Source organism: Lissotriton helveticus, chromosome 4_1, assembly GCF_964261635.1.
Source record: "Lissotriton helveticus chromosome 4_1, aLisHel1.1, whole genome shotgun sequence".
Taxonomy (NCBI): domain Eukaryota; kingdom Metazoa; phylum Chordata; class Amphibia; order Caudata; family Salamandridae; genus Lissotriton; species Lissotriton helveticus.
Genome location: NC_136063.1, coordinates 1,016,267,180 through 1,016,290,758, shown reverse-complemented (window position 1 = coordinate 1,016,290,758; position 23,579 = coordinate 1,016,267,180). Strand labels below are relative to the sequence as shown.

General features: G+C 46.3%; 1 protein-coding gene across 2 annotated transcripts in view; it reads right to left on the bottom strand.

Annotated features, from left to right (window-relative positions):
• ADAMTS16 (ADAM metallopeptidase with thrombospondin type 1 motif 16) overlaps positions 1-23,579 on the bottom strand; it is a 1,002,496-nt gene that overhangs the window by 514,984 nt on the left and 463,933 nt on the right. The gene's annotated exons all lie outside the window — the stretch shown is intronic.

Sequence of the window (23,579 nt, the reverse complement as noted above, 5' to 3'; positions counted from 1 at the left end):
TCCCGCCTCCCAGCTGCCCTCCCGCGCTCCGCCCCCCGCCCACTCTCCCCTTATGGCAGAGTGGCAAACGCGCAGCGTGCTCGCGCAGCGGGCACGCCCTAAGCGCGCCGAAGGCGCGCCAAAGGCAAGCCCGTCTGCGCCCGTCCGCGCCTGGACCGCGCCCAGTGCCAGGACCCCTGGGCCCCGCAGACACCAGCCCACCCGCCGGACCTACGACGCCGCCACCCTCAACGCACTCAACACCGGCCGAATCCCTGGATGCTACCGAGCCACCCCGAGAGGAACCCACGGACCCTTCAGCTGCCACGCCTGCAAGTTCACCTGCATCCGGACCTGCCCCGCACCAGCACCCGCCAAGCCGAACACCAGCAGCAACCACCTGAAGTGCATCCTCCTCAACACCCGCTCCATCCACAGACACGCCGTCAAACTCTGGAACCTCCTAGACACCACAGCTCCTGACGTCGCCTTCCTCACGGAAACCTGGATGAACGACTCCTCAGCGCCCGACATCGCCATCGCCAACCCAGAGGGCTACAAGATCACCCGAAGAGACCGCGACAACCAGACTGGAGGAGGCATCGCCATCATCTACAGAGACACCATCCACATCAAGACCAACACCGACGACACCCTGCCAACCGCCGAGCACCTGCACTTCCAGATCCACACGGACCCCAAAACCACCCTCAGAGGCACCCTGATCTACCGACCCCCGGGACCACGCACACAGTTCAGCGAGGACATCGCCGACCTCATCAGCCCGCATGCCCTCCCCTCCGCCGACTACATCCTCCTGGGGGACTTCAACTTCCACCTGGAGAACAACAACGACCGCAACACCATCACCCTGCTGGACAACCTCGCTAACCTTGGACTCAAGCAGCTGGTGACCACCCCCACCCACCTCGCCGGACCCACACTCAACGCCATCTTCTCATCCAGCAAAGACATCGCCTTCAGCCACGCCACCAGACTCCACTGGACGGACCACAGCTGCGTCCACTTCACCTTCAAAAGAACGACGATCCACCACCACCAGCAACAGGTTGCTCGAAGAAGCTGGAGAAAGATCACAGCCGACCAGCTCGTCGCTTCCCTGAGCCAGCACCCTCCCGCCAGCTCAGTGAACCCCAGCCAGGCCGCCGACAATCTCACAAAGTGGATCAGCAACTGCGCGGACGAACTCGCCCCACTGAGGACCCCGCCCAGCAGACCCGGCAGCAAGAAGGCCCCATGGTTCACCGACGAACTCAAGAGCTCCAAGAAGAACTGCCGAACCCTCGAGAAAGCCTGGAGAAGGGAACCAACACCGAACAACATGACCACCCTCAAGCTTGCCACCCGGAAGCACCACCAACTGATCCGCGCCACCAAGAAAACTGCATTCAAGGACCGGCTGGACAACAACGCACACAACTGCAAGGAACTCTTCAACATCGTGAAAGAGCTCTCCAACCCCAACGCCGGAAACAACGACATCACCCCATCGCAAGACCTCTGCAACTCCCTCGCCTCCTACTTCCACAACAAGATCGCGGACATACACAACAGCTTCAGCACTCAACCGACGCACGCCACGAACGATCCACCGCCCCCCACCACCACCCTCCGCGCCTGGACGCCGATCAGCACCGAAGACACCGTCCGCATGATGAACTCCATCCACTCCGGATCTCCCACCGACCCCTGCCCTCACCACGTCTTCAACAAGGCCGACGCTGTCATCGCACCCCACCTGCGGGACATCATCAACACCTCCTTCAACACCACCACCTTCCCGGAGAGCTGGAAGCACGCCGAACTCAGCGCCCTTCTCAAGAAACCCACAGCGGACCCCACCGAACTCAAGAATTACCGCCCCATCTCGCTCCTCCCGTTTCCAGCCAAAGTCATCGAGAAGACCGTCAACAAACAGCTGGCCGCCTTCCTCGAGACGAATGGATCCCTCGACCACTCACGATCTGGCTTCCGAGCCAACCACAGCACCGAGACCGCCCTCATCGCTGCCACCGATGACATCCGAGCCCTGATGGACAACGGGGAAACAGCGGCCCTCATCCTCCTAGACCTCTCCGCAGCTTTCGACACTGTCTGCCACCGCACCCTAGTGCAGCGCCTCAGCAACATCGGAATCCAGGAGAAGGCACTGGAATGGATCATCTCCTTCCTCGACGGAAGAACACAGAGAGTCCGTCTACCACCGTACAAGTCAGAAGCCACCGAAGTCATCTGCGGCGTCCCTCAAGGATCCTCGCTGAGCCCCACCCTCTTCAACGTCTACATGAGCCCCCTCGCGGCCATCGCTCGCCAACACAACCTCAACATCATCTCCTACGCTGACGACACCCAGCTGATCCTCTCCCTGACCAACGACCCCGCCGCCGCCAAAGCCGACCTTCACGAAGGGATGAAAAACGTAGCCGAGTGGATGACGACCAGCCGCCTGAAACTGAACTCAGACAAGACGGAGGTCCTCATCCTGGGCTCCTCGCCCTCCGCCTGGGACGACTCCTGGTGGCCCCCCGCCCTGGGCCCCGCACCCAAACCGACAGACCACGCACGCAACCTGGGCTTCATCCTGGACTCCTCCCTCTCCATGACCAGACAAGTCAACGCCGTCTCCTCATCGTGCTTCAACATCCTGCGCATACTACGGAAGATCTTCCGTTGGATCCCCACCGAAACCAGGATGACGGTCACCCAGGCCCTCGTCAGCAGCCGACTGGACTACGGCAACGCCCTCTACGCCGGAACCACCGCCAAGCTCCAGAAGAGACTCCAGCGGATCCAGAACACCTCAGCCAGACTCATCCTCGACATCCCACGACACAGCCACATCTCCGGACATCTGAGAAACCTGCATTGGCTCCCCGTCAACAAAAGAATCACCTTCCGTCTCCTCACCCACGCACACAAAGCCCTACACGATCAAGGCCCGAGCTACCTCAACAACCGCATCAATTTCTACGCTCCCAAGCGCCATCTCCAATCAGCCAGTCACGCCCTCGCTGCCGTCCCCCGCATCCGAAGAACGACAACAGGAGGAAGGTCCTTCTCCTACCTGGCCGCCAAGACCTGAAACTCCCTCCCGACCGACCTGCGCCTGACCCAAGACCACCTCTCCTTCAGGAAGAAGCTCAAGACCTGGCTGTTCGAGCAGTAGCAGCACCCCCCCTCCCAAGCGCCTTGAGACCCTCCGGGTAAGTAGTGCGCTCTACAAATGCCTTGATTGATTGATTGATTTGTATGTGATAGAAGTGGGTGCATTTGTTGTGCCTATTATGCGGCTTGTATTGTGTCTGGGAGGCCAGCAGTACTGTTGCCTGCACGTCACGCATATGTAGAGGCATATTAGCAAGAGCCTTGTTGAAATTATTGCTGTTTTAGCGTCAGGAAACTGCAGCTAAAACGGCGATAATGGTATTGCTAATATGAGTTATAGAATTCCAAAAGAAGCCCAGGTTAGATGTGAAGGACATCTAACCCGGGCTTCTATTGGAATTCGAGATCGCATATTAGCAAGACTATTATCGCTGTTTTAGCGGCAGTTTCCTGCCTCTAAAACGGCGACAATTTTAACGAGGTTCTTGCTAATATGCCCCTCAGGGGCTATATTATCAAAAACAGGCGATAACATTATCGCCGCTTTAGCGGCAGGAAACTGCAACTAAAGCGGCGGTAAGGGGCTTGATAATATGCCCTAGAGAATTCCAACAGAAGCCCAGGTTCTGGTGGGAAGGACATCAAACTTGGCCTTCTATTGGAATTCTCTAGGGCATATTATCAAGCCACTTATCGCCGCTTTAGCAGCAGTTTTCTGCCGCTAAAGCGGCGATAATGTTACGCCTGTTCTTGATAATATGGCCCTCAGGGACATATCAGTAAGGGCCTGCGATAATTATCGCTCAGCGCTCTTAGTGCGAGGATAGTTATCACAGGCTAACGCTTGATTCTATCGCGGAGATAGCGTGCAAATAGCAATGCATATCTCCCAAGCGATAGAAATCCATGCGTTAGCCACAAAACAGTGCGATTATCGCTGGAAATCCAGCAATAATCTCACTGTGACAGGCGATACCTTCAAGGTAGGGCAGGGTGGACTTAGCCATGTAATCCACCTCTCCTTGGTTTACATGGCTAAGTCAGATCGGCCCAGCTGTAAATAAACCTGTGTTAAGCACGGTTAGCGCTTCTTTTCCAATCACTAAGCAGGCTAGCGATCCCCTTGATAATTGGAGAAATGTCGGTTAGCGACATTTCTCCAGTTATTTTGGGACGGAACGCCCACTTTGCATCTCATTAGAGATGCAAAGGTGAGCGTTACGGGAAAGGGGACTAAGGCAAGGATTCATGCAATAGCATGACCTTGCTGATAAGGCGATAAAATCATCGCCGCTTTTTATCCGGAAAAGGATGCATAAGTGGCGATAATTTTATAGCGCCACCTTGCTGATATGCCCCCAAGTTCTTTTTATTTTTTATTTAATGCGATTTTATATAGCGCGAAATTTACCCGAAGGTGTCAGAGCGCTTTTCATAAGAACCAGTTGCAAAACATAAGGACTAAGGATTACATGCGTTACATAAAAGATACAAACAGAAAAAATTGCAAATGTACAAGATGTAAAGTCACACAAAGAAGAGGCTGGTGATTATAGGGAAGGGCTACGGATGGATATACTCTAAGAGTCACATAGGAATGGTAGTGAGTACAAAGGTCTACTGCATATACTAGTGATTAGAGTTATCTCTATATACATAGGGAAGGGATACGGACGGATATACTCTAAGAGTCACATAGGAATGGTAGAGAGTACAAAGGTCTACTGCATATACTAGTGATTAGAGTTATCTCTATATACATAGGGAAGGGATACAAATGGATATACTCTAAGAGTCACATAGGAATGGTAGAGAGTACAAGGTCTACTGCATATACTAGTGATTAGAGTTATCTCTATATACATAGGGAAGGGATACGAATGGATATACTCTAGGATCACATAGGAGTCGTAGAGAGTACATAGCTCTACTGCACATACTAGTGATTAGAGTTATCTCTATATACATAGGGAAGGGCTATGAACGGATATACTCTAAGAGTCACATAGGAGTGATAGAGAATACAAAGGTCTACTGCAAATACAAGTGATTAGAGTTATCTCTATATACAGAAAAGCAGAGTTCCATTAAGTGGGGTCGGAGGGAGGATGCAGTCGGAGGGGGATGCAGTCACAGCACCAAGGCAGGGACAGAGAAGGGCAGGAAAGTGAGACAAACGAGATAGGGAAGCAGATAGTAACGAGTAAGACAGCGAGGAGTGTGTCAGAGGCAACAGGAGAGACAATAGAAGGGTCGCTAGGACAGAGGGGGAGGTCAGAGATCGCTAAAATGGCAGAGGAGAAAGGTAGAAGAAGAAGCGAGTCGTAAAAAGAAAATGGCGGGGAGCACAAAGGTCCAAGTCCGAAAGTCCAGGAAGAGTGCTGCTATAGCCAGCAAGTCCGGGGGGAGAAAGGCAGTCCGCAGTAAAGTCACAGCCTCATCGTCCATGAGGAGCTGGGGCAGAGGGATTCGATCCGGAGATCAGGCCCGTGCTGCAGAACCACAGGGCATTCCGGTAATGGCAGTGGCCCCAAACCGGCAGCAGGTCAGGAGGCAGGCCAGAAAATCCGAGAGAGGGCCGCGGGATTAACAGGAGGCCGGAGAGAGGTTAGGATGAGCAAGTGGAAGCGCCGATCGCCATCTGAAGGTTGCCGCCGGCCGCCTTCTTAAAGTCAGGCAGGCGCTGGGAGGATTCCCTCGGTGGGGGTCGCCGCCAAAGTGAAGCTGAATATTATGTCTCGTCAGCTGCGAAAATCAGCGAAAGTCTCGGCAGGCCGGGAGAGCGCAGGTCGCAATCCTACCTCCCAGCGGCGACGGCAGTCGGTGGAGTCCACGGCGAGGTGCCGCCCGCCATTTTGAGCGCCGTCCTCTCTTCACGACCTCAGAGAAATCGAACGTGTCCGCAAACTCAGGAGCGATCAATTCAGGCTGGTGGACTGTTTATCAGGGCTGTTTCTGTTACGTAGTGTGTGAGGATTGTTGGCACTCCTGCTGTCTCTGTAAGGTCTCGGGGTCCGAAGGGGTAATTTCTTCTTTATCATGATTTACTTGTTTTGTGTCTGTGTCCAAAGTTTGAATTTGTGATTGTACTCTTGTGTTTTGTTCTATTGCATAGCTCCTAAGCATACGCTGCGGATTGTGTGCGAAGAACCGAACTGGGAACCAAAAGCAGCCACTGCAAATGTTAGCATAACAGATATCAGCCCCCCCCTCCCGTGCCCAGTGCTATTAACCTCGGCGGCAATGAGCTGGGAGCGGGGTGAGATATGGAGTAACCATTCAATGTCTGAGTTCAGATTCAACTCGTCACACTCAGGCCACAATGCCTAGTCCCCTTGAATCACCACGCCATTCGTGAGGCTCATAGATTGGCAGGTTGAGATAAGTACCGCCTCCCCTCCATTGATGACTTCAGAGTCCGACTTCAGAGTCCAACTTCATTACAATTGTTAATTTCCTGGCACATCGAGCATTTCAGCTCACAGTACTGTATATTGAATTCATTCTGTGAAGTGTGTTGTATTTTTACCCTGTTCTGTTGTACTGGACAGTGCCACTTTACTTGTAGGTACTAGGCCTCGCAATCATGTGAACCTCTTTGCTTTGATGCAGTCTTTGGGTGTAACAGCAACCAATAACACGTCAAGGAGAATCCTTTTTTCGGCACAGACCCAGCCATGTACCTGCTTCTAAAAAAAATATGCACTATCCAGAAGTAAACGTGTGTCTATGCAGAGGACATCACAGTCATGAAAAGCTGGCTAAATTAATTTGAAGAGAGAGAGCTGAGCTCCCCCACATACCGGTGAGTCCTTAGTGTGAATTCACACACGTGAATGGAGGTTCATGGATAGTCTCTGGAGCACCCAGACCCTCTTCCAGAAGGGTAGCACACTAACTGTGCCACTGTCTAAGTGGTACACATGGAGTGCTGCTCCAAAGACAACATGTTTGTCCCTTTGCCACCAAAGAGGGAAACAAGATGTCCTCCCACTTGCATGGGTCCAACAAGGTCACATCCCCAAGACCTTGTGCAAGCATAAAAGAAGGCCTTGGTCAAGAATTTCTGGCCCTTTTTGTATGCAGGAAGTGCACTGGGTTTCAAAAAGGGGGTACAAAAAAAAGCTCACTCACGTGCCTGGCGAAGCTTAATTACACCCTGGGACAGCTCAGCTATGCCTCTTGGTCAGTGCTTTACATGGAAAAAAATAAGTGCAGGTACTCACCAAAAGGAGATGGGGACGGGGGGGGGGGTGAAATGTGGGGCAGGACTAGGGGCGGGACTAAGTTTTCAACCTTTCCAAATTTTCTATGCAAGAAATCCAGGTGCAAAGTAAAAAAATCTGAAGTATCTGTCCTATGGTTATGGCCCCAATAATCATTTATAAATCATGTACTAATAAGGGTATGTTTAAAACCGTCTCTGAATTTTGCCATCAAAGCTGTGCATGCTGGAATTTTAAGAAACCCTTACTTATAAAGAGAAAGGAGAACTACGAGTCCCAGCATGCAAACGCATTAACCAGCTAAAATCTAGAACTGTCTGAAAGTCTAAAGCATTCCATCGAGCTGCCTGGCGCATTTGGGTTAAACATGGTTTCCCATATGAAACGAGCAGTTTAAACGCACCAAACCCCAAAAAATTGTGTCGCCTTTAAAGTGTTTTTTTGTTTGAGGTTAATCATAAAATTGGCGGCAAGGGCGGGGATTTACATTCAAGCAAAATGCCTAATTTAAATTACTGATGAACACTCATTTACAGTAATTTAAAACAAAGGCATGCTAAAAAGCTGTACTGCCCTGAAGAATGGGATCCACGCCCTCCTCTATTAGTTTTATGGTGGTCTCTCATCTCCTACTGAGCAGGATCAAAGGGTGAACAAAAGACCCTGCCGCCCCACCCCTGCTAGAAGAGTTGCAGAGAAGCTGCTCTGGCGCTCCTGGGCGATCTCTGCTCAGGATTGCAGAATCAGAGCGGCTCGTGTGAAAAGTGCTGCCGAGGCAGGAGAAAATGAGGAGCACCACCTGTATCTAGGCAAGGTCCCCATGAGTACCGGTACTCTCCTTGACCTAGGAGAAGTTCCGGTACTCGAGGGGAAAAAATCAGTACCGGTGAGTACCGGTCAATTTAAAGCACTGCTCTTGGTATATCCCTAGTATATCCCTCTATAGTTTAAATATACCCCAGGTGCAGCTCTATTATGCCCGTGAGCAGCCCAGCAATGGTACCTGGTGATGGTTAAAGATGCCCAGAGCCCCTAATGTATGCCCACGACCCAAATATGTTAAGCTTTCTCTGCTGATTATCTCTGCCCCATGCGCTGCTCAGTTATGTCCCTGCTGCTGAGCAATAGCGCCCCTGTGGCAATCACATTATGTTCCGTGGAGATGCTTATTCATGGGGAACAAGGGTGCGACTGAATGCCTGAGGAGAGACCTATGAGCTACTAGGAGCACCACGGTGCAACCTTAACATAATTATGTGGTTTTGTCTAAACCGACTAATCAAAATAGTTGTAGCACTTTGAGCCTTATCACATAATCAGTAAAATACCCTGCACGCCAGTCACTCTTGCTTTGTAACATGGCCCTAGAGGGGGCAGATAAGTCTGGAGACAATTACTTGGTTGAGAGGATTTTATTTCGCAGGTTGGGCCGTTTAACGACTTGATAATCAAATCAGTATGTGCAGTTTTCACTTTCCAAATAATTCCACACACCGACCTGCAACAGCTGTGTAAGGAGGTAATGCAGGGAGGGGCTATTCAGGGCGGAGGCGCCCCAGTTACAGCAGTGGTATCCATGCAACTGGGCCTATCACGTTTCACAACAGCCCTGGAAGTTCACATTTTGATGTCCAGGGTCAGGCCTCTCAACAGGGTGTTGACATCTCAGGAGAAGTACCAGCTAAGTGGAAACAGTGAGTGTGGGTGGGAATATAGCCTAACATTCAGAACGATCCTGCCAGACGCTGTCCATGCACTCACAGAAATGCCCTGGGGGTACTTAATATGTTTTACAAAAACATACTGTGCTGTAGGTTATTCTCTTTTCACTCCAGGGACGTCATTTGAGCCGGAACGCTGTGCTATCAAGGGTACAGCAAAGCGCAAAAAAACTTTCCCAAGTAAACTCACTGCCATCATTCTAATGACTTTTTTTGCACATAGGGTGTTCGCAGGGGTAATTTAGGGATGTAAATTGCTAATTCTGATTGGCAAAATCAGTGTTCCTTGATGCTCATGTCCACTTTTTGAAGGTTGTGGCTTCAGACAATCTGCTGGTATATCTGAATTCCGCTCTCCTAAAGTTGCCATTAAGTTGGGGACACAGCAGATACCAGGAAAAAGCCAGTGGTCGTCATTCGGAAGGAGGTGATTCCAAGTTTGACCCTCTTTAAAAAGATGAGGGCTTGCATATGGGGAGCATAAAATGATGACTGTAGATTACACCCACTAGCGAAAAGGCTAAGTCAGTACATCGGTCATAGGGGGGACGTAGGGACACAGAAGCACAACACAAGGATGGAGAAGATGCCCCTTCATAATGACACCATATTCTCAAAACAGAGAGAGAAAGAAAAGTATTGCCATTGTTGTTTGAAATGGGGGTTTCTAGTTGGTAGTGGCGTGCACCCTGTCTAAGTAGGGACCCTTGTTCTAGTCAGGGTAAGGGGCTCACATAGCTCAGATAAGCCCTGCTCACCCCCTTGTTAGCTTGGCAAGAGCAGTCAGACTTATCCAAGAGGCAATGTGTAAAGCATGTGTACAAAACACACAGAGTAACACAGTGAAAACAATACAAATGGACACCACACCAGTATAGAAAAATAACCAATCTTTATCAGAATAAAGCAAGACCAAAATTACAAAAATCCAACATACACAAATCAAGATATCACTTTTGAAAGGTCAATACAGGTCAGTCTATAGGAAACCATAGATGCTTCACTTTTATCACAGAGTAGTTGGGATGCATCAAAATCAAAGATGAAAACAGGGGCAGGAGAGGTGAGGTGCCAGAAAAGCAAAGTAATGCGTTGGTTCCTTACTGCCAGGGGAGGTGATGCATTGATTCCTTACTACAGGGCTGGAGAGATGATGCGTAGATTCTTTGCTGTCAGGGGAGGTGATGCGTTGATTCCTTATTGCGACGGGAGGTGATACGTAAAACTCCAGACAAGCGGCCTCGGTTCCTTAGTGCTGGACTATGTCAAAGGAGAACTTGGTGCACTGGTGCAATGAGTCAGAACTCCAGATGCGCAGGGTCAAAACGGCATCAGCGAAACAGGTACTACATTGATTTTCCAGCCTAGTGGCAGGTGATGCATTGATTTCTTCAGCTACACAGCAGGGCCAGTGTCGAAGTCGGAACAGGTGCCTCAGACGTCGTAGATGCGGTGCTCAGGAATCGGGCTGAGGCGATCTTTCAGCACCATGGCAGACGCTGCGTCAATTCTTCGGACTGCACCATGGTGATGCGTTGGTTTTTCAACCGCATAGCGGTGTTGCATCAGGAAAATCAGGCTCAGAGCTGATGCGTGTACTTTCTTCGTTTCTTTACAACAAGGCCTCCCCAAGGGTCCAGAACTGGAATCGGCACCATTTGGCAGGTCAGAACTCCCAGCAGAGGAGCCCAGGGGCTACAGATGATGTCTTTGATGGCCCTGAGACTTCTTAACAGGAGTCAAGCACACATCAGCCCTTGGAGAACCTTGGCAAGCAGAATGTAGAAAGTGAACTCCAGTCCTTTCACTGCCCAAGACAGACACAGCTAGCAGCAGGCCAACACAGCAAATCACACAGCAAAGTGGTAGTCCCTCCTGGCAGCTTCTCCAGCTATTCTTCTTGGCAGAATGTCCTCTTAGTCCAGAAGTGTTCTGAAGATATCATGTCACAGCTTCAGTACTTATACCAGTGTCTGCCTGGCTCCAGTCACACTATAGGGGAGTGTAGACAGCTTTGTGTGAGGATAGGCACAGCCCTATTCAGGTGTCAGTGATAACTCCTCCCACCACTTTAGCTCAGAAAGACCCATAAGCCTGGTGATGGGCCTTCAGGAAATGCACGGCTCACCTCAGCTCCCTTTGTGTGACTGTCTAGAGTGAATGCACTAACAGCCCGATTGTCAGTCTAAACGAGATATGCATTCCACAGCCAGGCAGAGGCACAGAATGGGAAAGCAAGGAAATGCCCACTTTCTAAAAGGTTACAAAATAAAGGGAGTTAGGCCCATGGGACAGAGAATAGGCAGGGCCGTTTAATAAACATACAACTGGGGATGAGCCTAAATCTCTAAATGTTGAAAAGCTTAAATAATTTGAGCTTTCAAGACAAACACTTGCGGCTTATGTTTATCTTGGTTCATTTATTCCAACCTTGTCACTTAATATTTTAGATTGAATTTTCGCATTTTCATCACATAGAACAGTGAAAACAATGTCTTTCAGTTTTCATATCACAAAAATCATATCATAAAACATTTACACAAATCGAAAGGACAACAAATCATGTTTTACAAACAACCTCCCGTGACATTTTAAATAGACAATTTCAATGACAAACAGATTATGGAAGATAGACAATTTCAATGACAAACAGTTTATGGAAGACAAATAAAATACAATAAAGCAACTACTTTCTGTCTTATTGCCCTATTCTTAAATGTCCACAGAGTGTTTCCTTAGTTTAGCAACTACAATGGACAATATATTATGGGCATAGAGGGTATTCATCCCTTAGTTTAGAATGGATTTAAGCCATATGCCGACGCGTTTCAAATTCTGTTAAATTCTTCACAGAACTCTCATCAGGGCTTTTCTTTTAGATCTAAGAAGAAGTTGTGAAATAAAAAACAAAAAACAATTTTTAGTATCTTCTCCCTTCCTATCAATTTTCGTTAAGACTATGCTTAATAAACCTCATAGTTTCATAGTACCTGCAGCAGTGTGGCTAAAGCCTTCACACTAGTGTATACGTCGGATCAGGATAATCCGCGCTCCCTCTGTTCACAGTTTTTCTGAAACGGTGAAATAAATATTTTGTTGATTGCCTTCATGCGTGTTTCTATCGCACTCATACTCTCATCTTTATGATTGCCTACCTTATCGCTGTTCTCTCAGAGAAGGCTACAATTCTCTACGTCTTTGGGTGAGTTATGGCACCTGGACGCTGCAATTAATATGCAAATGTTGTTTAATTGATGCACTAAAGTTTCTCCCTTTTTGTTAGTATCGGCGAAAAGTATATAATCAGTACCTGCAAACGGAGCGGTCACAGTTATTTAGTCATGCCGCCTTGATGATCTCCCAAACTGTGCTCCTGACTCTTCGTGACTGCAGGAAAACAGGGGGGTGGGGAGGGGTGTTTTATTCTTTTACTCAAACCGCAATGTGTCTATACACGGATACATTGTTTCCGGTAATTACCTTTGTAGGCGTGCTTCCCAGGCAACACGTTTTCTGAATTACTTTGAACCTCCCGTCAAGACCCGTATTTCCTAAAATAAGATACGCGGGTGAGTTTAACTGCGTGGTGTGCTTTGATTTACTTAAGAAAAAGAATTTCGAGGCTTTCACTCACCGCAGACTAGAGACTATTTCTGCCACCACTGAATTTCCTTTTCACTCGAAACCGCCATTACTCTTTTGCCGCAATCGACAAACACAGATTTAAAGGAAAGGGGTGCGGCAACTTACATCGCCCAATCACAGTGCGACCTCCCTTCGAGATCCAAAGCAATGTACCTTGGTAAATGTAGTTATTGGTTTGACCTTCAATCTCAAATACCGACATTTTAAAGGCCACAGCTCTACCTTTCAAGTCTAGGGAATTATATGCACTCCAGTGTAATATTCAATTCTTCTTGCAGTACTCTATCATTGGGAGCATGATTCAAACTTTATTGAGTTCACTCATGCTATTCAGCCCTGTCACTGTTCTATTGAACTTCATAATAAGATATGCCTCTTTCTGCAACAGGAGACTCTGTGTTACCATGTCGTTTACTTGTATTTATGACTGCCAAAACAGTCCAGCGAAAATCACTCTCACCATGGGCTTTAGCTATAAAATGTTCGACCATTGGTGCTGTCATCACTATCTTTTTGATTCTCGACCGATGCTGTGTAATTCTGGTGTTAACCTGTTGGGTTGTTTTCCCTATGTAAATATGATCACAAAGGCATATTACTGCATAAACTACATTTCTAGTTTTGCATTTAGAAAAATCAGTATGTTTCCACCTAACTTCTTTGTGGTCAAATTCAGTACCCTCAATGGTATTACTACATGCCACACAGGTACCACATTTGTGGTGACCTGCCACTGGCTTCATATTACATTTAGAAAGTAAATCACTTTTTGGTATTGTGATGTCTGCACGTATTATCTGCTGGCCTGTGCTAGGGTTTTTCTTCATAGCAAATAAAGGCTTTGGGAAGGGGCACTCAAGGCCTTCAAGGAGGTGCCAGTTTTTAAGTACAATTTGCCTGAATTTATTCGTATCTGGGCCGAAAGTCGTTACACAAACCAGTTTGTCCAGTTCTCTCTTTTTTTTTACTTTTAGGAGGTTCTCACGAGGTGTAAACCTTGCTCTCTTTGCCGAATGTTTCAGAAGTTTCTTGGGGTAACCTCTTTTATCCATCTCTTCACAGAAGTCTGCAGCATGGCTATTAAAGTCTGAAACATCTGTACAATTTCTCCTCATTCTTAATAGTTGCCCGTAAGGAAGATTTTCCTTAAGACTTTTTGGATGGGCACTTGTGTAATGTAATATTGTATTTTTGTCTGTCTCTTTCTTGTACAAGGATGTACGTAATTGATTGTCATCAGATCTAATTTCAACATCTAAAAAGGTCATTTTTGTATTGCTTGCCTGTACTGAAAACTTAATGTCATTATGCCGATTATTAAGCCACTCATGGAAAGATCTCAATTCTACCTGGCTCCCCTGCCACAGGAGCCAGATATCATCGCTATATTGCAGCCATTGCAGTATTTTATCTTTAAAGGGGTTGTTATTCTCAATAAATCGTTCTTCATATTGAGACATATACAGAACTGCCATCTCCGGTGCATAAGGACATCCCATGGCAGTACCTGTTATTTGTAAAAAAAAAATTGGTCTTCAAATTTAAAATAATTCTTCTTCAGAACTATCTCTCCCAGTTGTAAAATGAAATCAGTTGGTCCTCTATGAGGGCGGTCTCTACCATTCAAGTAAAGTTCCATCACCTCCAGAGCCTCATCCTGAGGTATCTGGGTATAAAGCGATATGGCATCAAGTGTCACCATCAGCTGTTCTTGGTCATTGAAGGCTAAACCTTCCACTTTATTAATGAAATCTGTTGTATCACGTAGATATGATTTTACATCCTTCAAAAATGGTTTTAAAAAAAGTCTACGTACTTCGAGATGGGCTCTAAGACCGAATCACACCCGGAAACTATCGGTCTCCCGGGTGGTTTGGCAAGGTTTTTGTGAATTTTTGGTAAGAAATATAGGACGGGACTCCTTGGGATTTTTTTTGTTAGAAATGTATGTTCCTTAGGTCCCAGGAATCCTCCATCAAGGCCTAGTTGTAAAACTTCAAAAATCAATCCTTGAATAGACTGCACCTGGTCATCTTTTACCTTGCGGTACCAGATTTGGTTGTTCACCTGGTTTCTGCCTTCCTCAAGGTACATTGCTCGTTGCCAAATCACTACTGCACCACTCTTATCGGCCTGTTTTATGACAACCGAAGTATCTGCCTTTACTGTTTGCATTGCTTGTTGTTCTTTAAAGCTGATGTTTCTCTGGACGTATTTTTTAGACTTCTCTAGTTTATTTATGGATGAGAGTATGGTTTGTTCGAAAGCATAAATTTGTTTAGGAATATTGTGTGTAGGGATGAACTTGGATTTAACCCGAAGCCCAGTCACCTCTTTATTTCTCATAGGCTGTGTGTTGGCAAAAAAGATTTTAATCTAATTTTTCTACAGAACTCAACTGCTTCAAGCTTTAGTTTAGTATAATCCGTAGGTTTTTGTGGAACGAATTTCAAGCCCAGATTTAATACTTTCTCTTCTTCACTCGATAGTACTTTTCTGACAGATTAACAATGGTCGATGTATTTAAGACTTGTAGAACCTGTTCCGGGTTCTCATTTCCCATGGGGCTTTGAACCTTGTCCTTTGTTGCCCTCCCTTTTCTAAAAAAGAAACCTGTTTCTTGGGATTAATATCACGGGAATCTGTCCCAGAGTACTCTGAGGAAGAAGTCTCTGAAAACGTAGTGAACCGATTCCTGGACCTCCCTTGATACGTACTCAGAGCTCTTTGTGATTCCAATTGGGTGTAATAGTCCTCCTTCAAGAAGGGATACACCTGCTCTATATTAAAGGACTTTGAGTCTTTCTCGAATTTAGTCATCTTCACGATTTAAAAAACAACTTCACTAACATAATTATTTTTAGATAGTGAGTTCAGGGACCCCAAACTCCAAATCTTTATTTCTTCCCAATTGGAAGAGACACTTGTAAGAGGGTACAAAGCAGCTTCAATGATAACCTATATATGTCCAGTATATGTCCTGCCTTTCACATACACACACCCTGCCCATAGGGCTATGTTGGGGGTGCCTTACATGTTGAATAGGGAAGATTTGGCCATGGCAAGTGGGTGCATTTGCTAAGTCAACACAGCAGTTTAAAACTGCCCACACGCACATTTCAGTGGCAGGTCTGAGACCCGGTTGCAGGGCTACTGAGGTGGGTGGCACAATCAGCGCTGCAGGCCCACTAGAAGTATTTGATTTACAGGACCTGGGCACACACAGTGAACTTTACTATGGTCTTACTAATAAATCAAATGTGCCAATCATGGATAACCAATCAAAAGCAACATTTATACAGGGAGCACTTGCACTTCAGCACTGGTCAGCAGTGATAAACTGCACAGACTTCTAAAACCAGCAAAAACAAAATGCAATACACGGTCAAAAACAGTAGGTCAGAATTAAAAAGATAGGAGAAAGCATGCCAAAAATGACAGATCTAACAATTGCCATTTAGTAGAACCAAGTCACAGAGGCAAGGGTGGAGAGCTAATCAAAAGGAATTCTGTCATAACCCTTTGAGAGGGCAATGGAGCAAGCAAAAGCTATTAGTCCCAACCGTGGGGGTCGTAGCCTTTTACTCCTGATGTCCTGGGTCTAAGCTACTATGGGTTATGAGCAACAGGACAGGTACCACTTTAACACTTGTCTCTGAGTGGTAACACGAGTTGAGCACTCTAGGGCTTCTTGGGGGGAGGTAGAAACAGGGGGGTGATTACAGACTCACAACTCAAAATATGTTCAACAGCAGCAACAAATGATTTTCCAGTCAAATACTTGCTTTTATGAAGAAAGGAGTATTTATATCCAAACACAAAATAAAATACGGCTTACACAAACAATACAGACAGCCCCCTGAGGTCCGAGCTCTAGTGTTCCATAGTCAGGTCCTCGCGTCCCACTTTCCTCTTGCTAGCAGTAGTGGTTATTACCCATTCCCATTATCCACTATAGGCGACATTCAGGTTAAGCCCCAGTAGTAGACCGAGTCTCAGGAGTCCCAAATAACTCTGATAAAAGTCAAAAGAGTCTGAAGCACTATGTGGCAGAACAAGTTCCCCAGGAGCTACTGGCACTTAGATCAGTCTTACACACTCCTGCAAGGATGGCACAACCGTAGTCTCTACAGAGAGTAGCAGCGGCTGCTCTGGTGAGTAATAATCATGGCTTTGCAGGGACAGTGGCTGAGCATCTATGACACCTCCTCTGGTGAGATGGTAAGTTTGTCTGATCCTTTCCACAGGTGGGGGTAGATTGCTCCAGTTCTGATCTTCAGTTGGAGCTCAGGCCTGCATGTGTCAGCAAAATGGCCTCTCAAATTGACAATGGCTTATTCCAGGCAAAGGTCCTTGTCCTTTCCAATGGCCACCACTGGTATATAGGGTTACTGACCTTACTCCACACATGGCCCCCTCTTGCGTTAGGGGTCTCCAATGCTCCTCGGCACACGAGCTCTAGCCCAACTGGCACAACAGTAATCTGCATGCCAGCCCCCTCTGGCATTACGGGGTCACTCTGCATATGGGCTATGGCCTGATCAGTCTGCCAGTAATCTTCATGGTGGCCACCTCTAGCATATGCGATCACTGATGTCACTTTGCATAAGGGCTACAGCCCAGTCAACAGGGAAGTAATCTTCAGGGTGTCCCACTCTGGCATACGGAATCTCCGACGTACATGGGCTATGGCCTGATTGGCGTAGGAGTGATGCTGACCATGCTTGAATTCACGTCCACCCCCCTGGCATTTTTGGCCAACGACTTGACCCTGCATGGGGATGTTGACCCATACCTCACTATAGGGATACACTCAACAGGATTCCCAATAAACCTTGCTTCCTCTAGTGCTCTCTTTTTTCTCACAACGTACATTGGTCTTAGCAAGCAGGCAGGCATTGGTGTTTCAGGGTCCAGGGGACAGGCATCTTTAATTTCCCAGAGTGATGTCTCTTCACCCAGCTGGTAGACTGGAAGGCTTTAGCCTCCAGTCCTGGTCACAGTAACAGTCTTGCAGAGCTGCTCCTATTCACACAGGCAACTGCCTGCTTCACAGTTGAGTTTTAGGGGCCTCGACCTCCTCTTCTTATAGTCCATTTCCAGACACCCAATGTGATTTAGGGTCTGAGTCTTTGAAGAGTGTTGGGGTCTGCTTTCTTTTGAAGTTTCCACTCCTCTGTCCTGCCCTTTTTCCAGAAAATAGTCTGCCACAGCAGGAGTGATTACAAATCTGATAACCCATCAATATAGGCCGTGGGAGTGACAAGAGGTTCACACCTGGATGTCAGCTACAGTGATATGTACATCAAAAGGTTACCACAGGGCCCTAGCCCTGTTCTTTAAGATTCTGCTATCAGCCATATCGCCTTCCTGAGTTGTTCCACACTCCTTTCCAGGGACCTCTCTCTGAATTAAAAGCACCATTTGAAGTGTACTGAAGAGCATGGCCCATCTTCCACCAGTGTGTTCCACCCAGCTCACAGAAAGGCAGTGATCAACACATTTCTCTTGGGGATTCTTCTACCTCATCATGCTTCGCCAGTTAGCACTGGATCTCGTAAAATGTAAACCAGAGGCTTCTATGTATTGTACCATTTTCCAAGCACACATACACCCAACACTTGCATGCGACAAAAAATGTACTGCGCAGAGGTACATACTAACTTGATGTTGTTTAAGGGTGACTTAGCACTCAGAAGCAGAAGTTTACATGAGTGAGAATGTAGGCCTCACTCCAGTGATACAGGTAAAAAGGCCTGCTCGCTTTTACTGATCATTAGGCAGTATGCTGCCACCACTGCACTCATGCTACTGCAAATGCAGTAGTCTTTCACCGTTTTGAGAGTAGCACTTTGGATACTTTACCCAGTACAACAAAGACCACAATCCATGAGACAGGCCTATCTCATCGGTCACTCATATGATCCATGTTCAGCTATGACAACAACAATTAGCATCAGGGATCAGACATAATTGCAGCTCGGGCACTCAGGGCAGGGGTACATGTCTGTCACCATGCATGGAACATTTCCATCACAACAGTCTCTTTTCCTGGTATTCTTTCTCTTTACTTAGCACCAGGGAACGGGCTCTCCAGACGTGTCTTTTCTTCTGAACCCAACACCAGTTGCTAAGCTCACTTCCTAGAGCAAAGTTTTATAAGAGGAAGGAGTTTGTCTTCCTTCCTGCACAATCACCAGCAGAACAGATGACTGCACAAGGAGAATTGCACATTTGCACCATTTTAGCTGCTGGAGCAGCTGCACCTAGAGCTAAACCTGAATAACAGTAGAGATATCCACGGGCATTCTAGAAATCCTCCATTTTTTATTCCTTTCCTATAGTCTGTGGAGATATTTCTAGGACATTTGTTTTCTTTGTTTTTGGGGACATTATTGCCAGTCTGTAAATTAGTATTTCAAATTTGGGAAAGGCAGTGCTGTCTCTCAAACGCATCTTATGTGAAGGAGATACACCTAGTGTTCGTGAAAGAGACTAAACATGTCAATATTGTGTGTCGACTCTTGGCCTACTCTGACTGCGTATTGAGAGACAATGGGCCTCATACTGCTCACTTAGGTACCCAAGTTGGGAACTTCTCTGTGTGGTTTGGGTTCCCTGCAGTGACCAGTATAGATTTAATCTGCTCAACCTCCGGCATCTTCACAGATTACAAATACAAAACAGACATGTTTGAAGATTAAATGACAGCTGCACTCCAGAATGTGCAGTCAAAGGTAGTTGCATATCCCACAGAGAACTTAATATTGCCCTTGCAGTTATCCCACCTATGGAGTAGCGTAGGCCACCAGCTATTGACCCCAAGGTTACCAGGACCGGTGTTGTCTGAAGGAATTTTGGAGCCCTGTGTAAGGCATATTTTTGGGGCCCTGCTTGTAACAGCTATGCATTTCATTACTCATTTTCTGCTAATTAAAGACTGAATGGTGCCAAACGAACTCACAAATGGAGTCACACAAAAACGGGTGGCCCCTAAAACCTTTAAAAAAAGAAGACACTGGACAAAGAGAGACAGGGTCAGGGTCATAGGTAGGCAGGAAATCGAAAGGTTCAAATATAGAAATAGAGGTAAGATAGAGAAATTTTTCCAGTCGGGGGGGCTTTAAAGGGTGGGGTCTACGAGCAATTGCCTACTCTTTTCCTTGCCTTAAAACGCCTGTGACCCAGATCTAGTAATGTGAACCCATAAGGTGTGGTATTCCCTGCCTCTGGCTTTCACCTTACCCAGACTGTTGTTGGGACAGACCTGTAGTGCTAGGAATCAGTGCTAATACACCTTGCTCTTCCATGCCTGAGAAATACGGTTCATAAGAAGCCAAAAGAGATTCAAGGTTTCCAGATGCAGTACATTTTGCATTTTATGAACCGTCGTGTTTGCGATATGCCTCTGATACATCTTAGGACCTCCTTCATGATGATTCTAGAAGGAAACTCACTAATATGGGCCCCAAACATGACTATGAAAGAAGACTGTCTTTTGGACAGTTAGGGCTAATTTCTAGTGCTGGTCAAAGTTATGTCCAGACATCAATTCAGCTGCTGATCTCTACATCATGAACTACTGGACATCCGCAAGGGTCTAGAGAATTGGTAAGATCCTCATTTTAATAACAAGTGATAGTAACACATACAAATACGTTTTGTATAGAGGCTTTAAGACATTATTTCCTAAATACCCAAGATCCCAGACCCAATGGCTGGCCTGGTATCTTTAGCCCTTTATATTGAACAATGCCAAAGATAAAAATACAAAAAGAGAAATGCCACACAACAAAATGAGATGCTGAATACCACAGCTGCATACTCTTCAATCCACCTGCTACCTCTTTCTTTCACCACCATACAGTCCCTGCCATCCTCACTCTTGCACATTCTTTTGCATCAATTTTCTCATTTAGTCGTTGTTTTTCTGGCTATCTCTTCCATTTTCATGCTTTCATGTTTTTCTCTCTTTTGCTCTGGGTCAAAGTTTAATGAGTATCAATAAGTACTGGTCCCCAAAACTTAGTGCTGGTGGACCCCATCTGAAAGCACCGGCTCAAAGTAAGCTCTGACTAATGAGTATGAGGTAGATTTGTGTGTTTTGGCATGGAGTGAAAAGAGGCATTGTGGGATTTTAGGCAGTCAATCAAAAAAATTTATTTGGCCAATCATGGCCATAAAAATACCGATGATAAAAACGTTTCATAAATATATCAACATTACAGAGTTCAAAACACTTCAGAGGACAGGGGATAAAATACAGTTAGTTTCGTGAAACACACAACAAAGAAGACATGCCGAGAATTGGATTCATAAAAAATGTATTAACAAAAGTTCAGTGGGTCTCAGATTAACTATTAAAAACGTAAAAAAGTAAAAATGGGGTCAAATTTTAAAATACTGATATGAAATGATAAAGATATTACATTGAGCCATATTTATTTCCAACCCCTGGTGAAAGTTGGACAAAATTTACCACTGCCATGCAAATTTTATCATTCTCCAGCCTTTGCAATCTCTCAAAAGCCTCCTTATAGGAGTTTGTATTAAAGTAGCGAAAAATAGGGGACAGAAATCTCTTCCTAGGATGAGCATATAAATCGCAAAATGCAACAAAGTGCAATGTGCTTTGAGTGTCAGTGTTTTTGCACAGGCATCTAGACAGTGTTTCTCCCCAGACTATATTCCGAGGAAAAGCAACTATCAGGTGCAATAGGCTTAATCACAGTCTTGTTAAATAAAACCTGAGGTTCCCATTCGGAAACCATGAAAGGTAAGGCTCAGACCCATGCGTCAAGTTGATTGCATTGTAAGAGCGACTTACAAGCAGTTTATCAATGCCGCTTGGCGGGCTCTGCGTGCCTGTACTGATAAGCCTCCTTTATCCGGAAGATAGTCATGGAGTCATTACTTGCAGGTTTTTCTACAGAATCATGCAGACCCAGCTCTAGGAATTTATTTTTTTATACATTTGAGACAGGGTTTGGTGAGAGCATTGTCCAGAGAAAGACAATCCTCCAGTACGTCCATTGAGACATAGGTATCAGGGTTCCCGCAAATCCTTAGCCATAAAAGTAGTGGTGGCAACTTAATCCTGTCACCTACAGGTGTTAGGCCCAGCTGTGAAAGGCACATAAAAGCAGGGCATGACTGGGAAGTGGCCAGCAGCCTACAATGAAACTTATTTTGTACCTGCTTAATTGACCCAGGACCTCTATAGCTCCTGACCCCTGAACCGTATGTCGCTACGGAGACACATTTGCTCCGATAAATCTCTGTCAGTTCCTTGACTGGTTTGTGACCCAGCCTTCTCACAAATGAGAACACTGCATCCACAGCTCTTTGAGTAGGAGCAGCCCTGGATTGACGTAGGATCTGCGAGGTTAGACTTTGATAAAAAAAGAGGCCCAGATAACTGAAACACTAGTTTTCACATTTCTGGGGCCTAGGCTCATTAGAAAATATTTTTGCAAGTTTGTATAAAGATAGAGACCCCCTATAAAATTGTAAAATGCATTTAAAACAAGCTGGAGACCACTAGCAGTTCTCACCATTAATACGGCATTGTCTACATACAACACCACGGACAGGGCTCTTGCTTTAATTCTAGGGAGATCCTTCCTTATCCTTGTTAGGTGGGGTGGTAAATCGTTGATATAGATGAGGAATAGGAGAGGAGACAGGAAACGCCTTTGTTTCCCCCCTAAGTGTGACCTAATGTTTTCTGTAAGTTCCCCATCTTTAACAAATCTAACTCTAATATTGGTGTCACAATGTGTTCTTTGTAGGAGCACAATTAGACCTGGTTCAATCCCCACCCTGGTCATACAGGCCCACAACTTTTTCCTATTGACCAAGTCAAAGGCAGAGGAGAGGTCCATGAATGCAAGGTGAAAGGAACATCTCCTTGCTTTGACATACTTCCCATTGTCAATTGCAGGTTAAGGCACTGCTCAACAGTGCCGCCACCTGGACGGAAGTCATACTGGGCATTTGACAGAGACTGATTCTCCAGGAGCCAGGCTTCAAGACTTATTGTAATAACCCTTCCCCAAATGTTTAGTGAGCTATCCAGGAGGGATTTTGGGACAATAACAAGCCAGGGATTCTAATTCCCCTTTTTAAACAATGGGACAACTGTGGCTTCAGACCACGATGGGATTAGGTCTCCTTTAATTGCTGCTTTAAAAACTTTTGTTAAAATGGACGCCCTGAGTGCTTCATTTTCTATAAAGAGGCCCAAGGGGACCCCATCAGGCCCAGGGGCCTTCCTTGCCAGGCTGCACCTAATGCGGCACTTACATCAGTAGTGTCTATCATGTCTCTCAAGGCCTCGTATGTTCCTATACTGTGAAAATCATCTCAACATAGGAGGCTAATGGCTTTTTCACTTCTAGGGTTTAAAATATTACCAAAATTCTGAAACCATTGTGGGATTTAAGGAGCGTACAATAACAGTCTCAAAGGGTGCAGATAAATCAAAGAGGGGGGACATTGCTCTATCGTGTTGGTCTGGTTTGGATAAGATGTCTTCCCTCATGAAGTCGAGGATGGGTTTGGAAAAAGGGACTGTCAGAACATGGGCTGGCGAGGGTGGAATTTTTTTTTTATTCCATGTGCTTTTTAAGTTAGGTTTTTTCTTCATTGCTTTTGCCCTAAATAGACCTGTAGAGGGGTCAGCGATAAGGCAGAAGTAAATTCGGATTGAACGTACAGAGAGGGCCCTCGAGCAATGGGATGATATAGGTTGCACTATTAGGGGATACTTTCCTGTGCATGATTATCGTTACACAATAGTCAACCACTTCGCCAATGCCCAAAAACACGTTGGGACATCATCCTGTCCAGCAGTGTTGGTAGCCACAAAGCATATTACGCC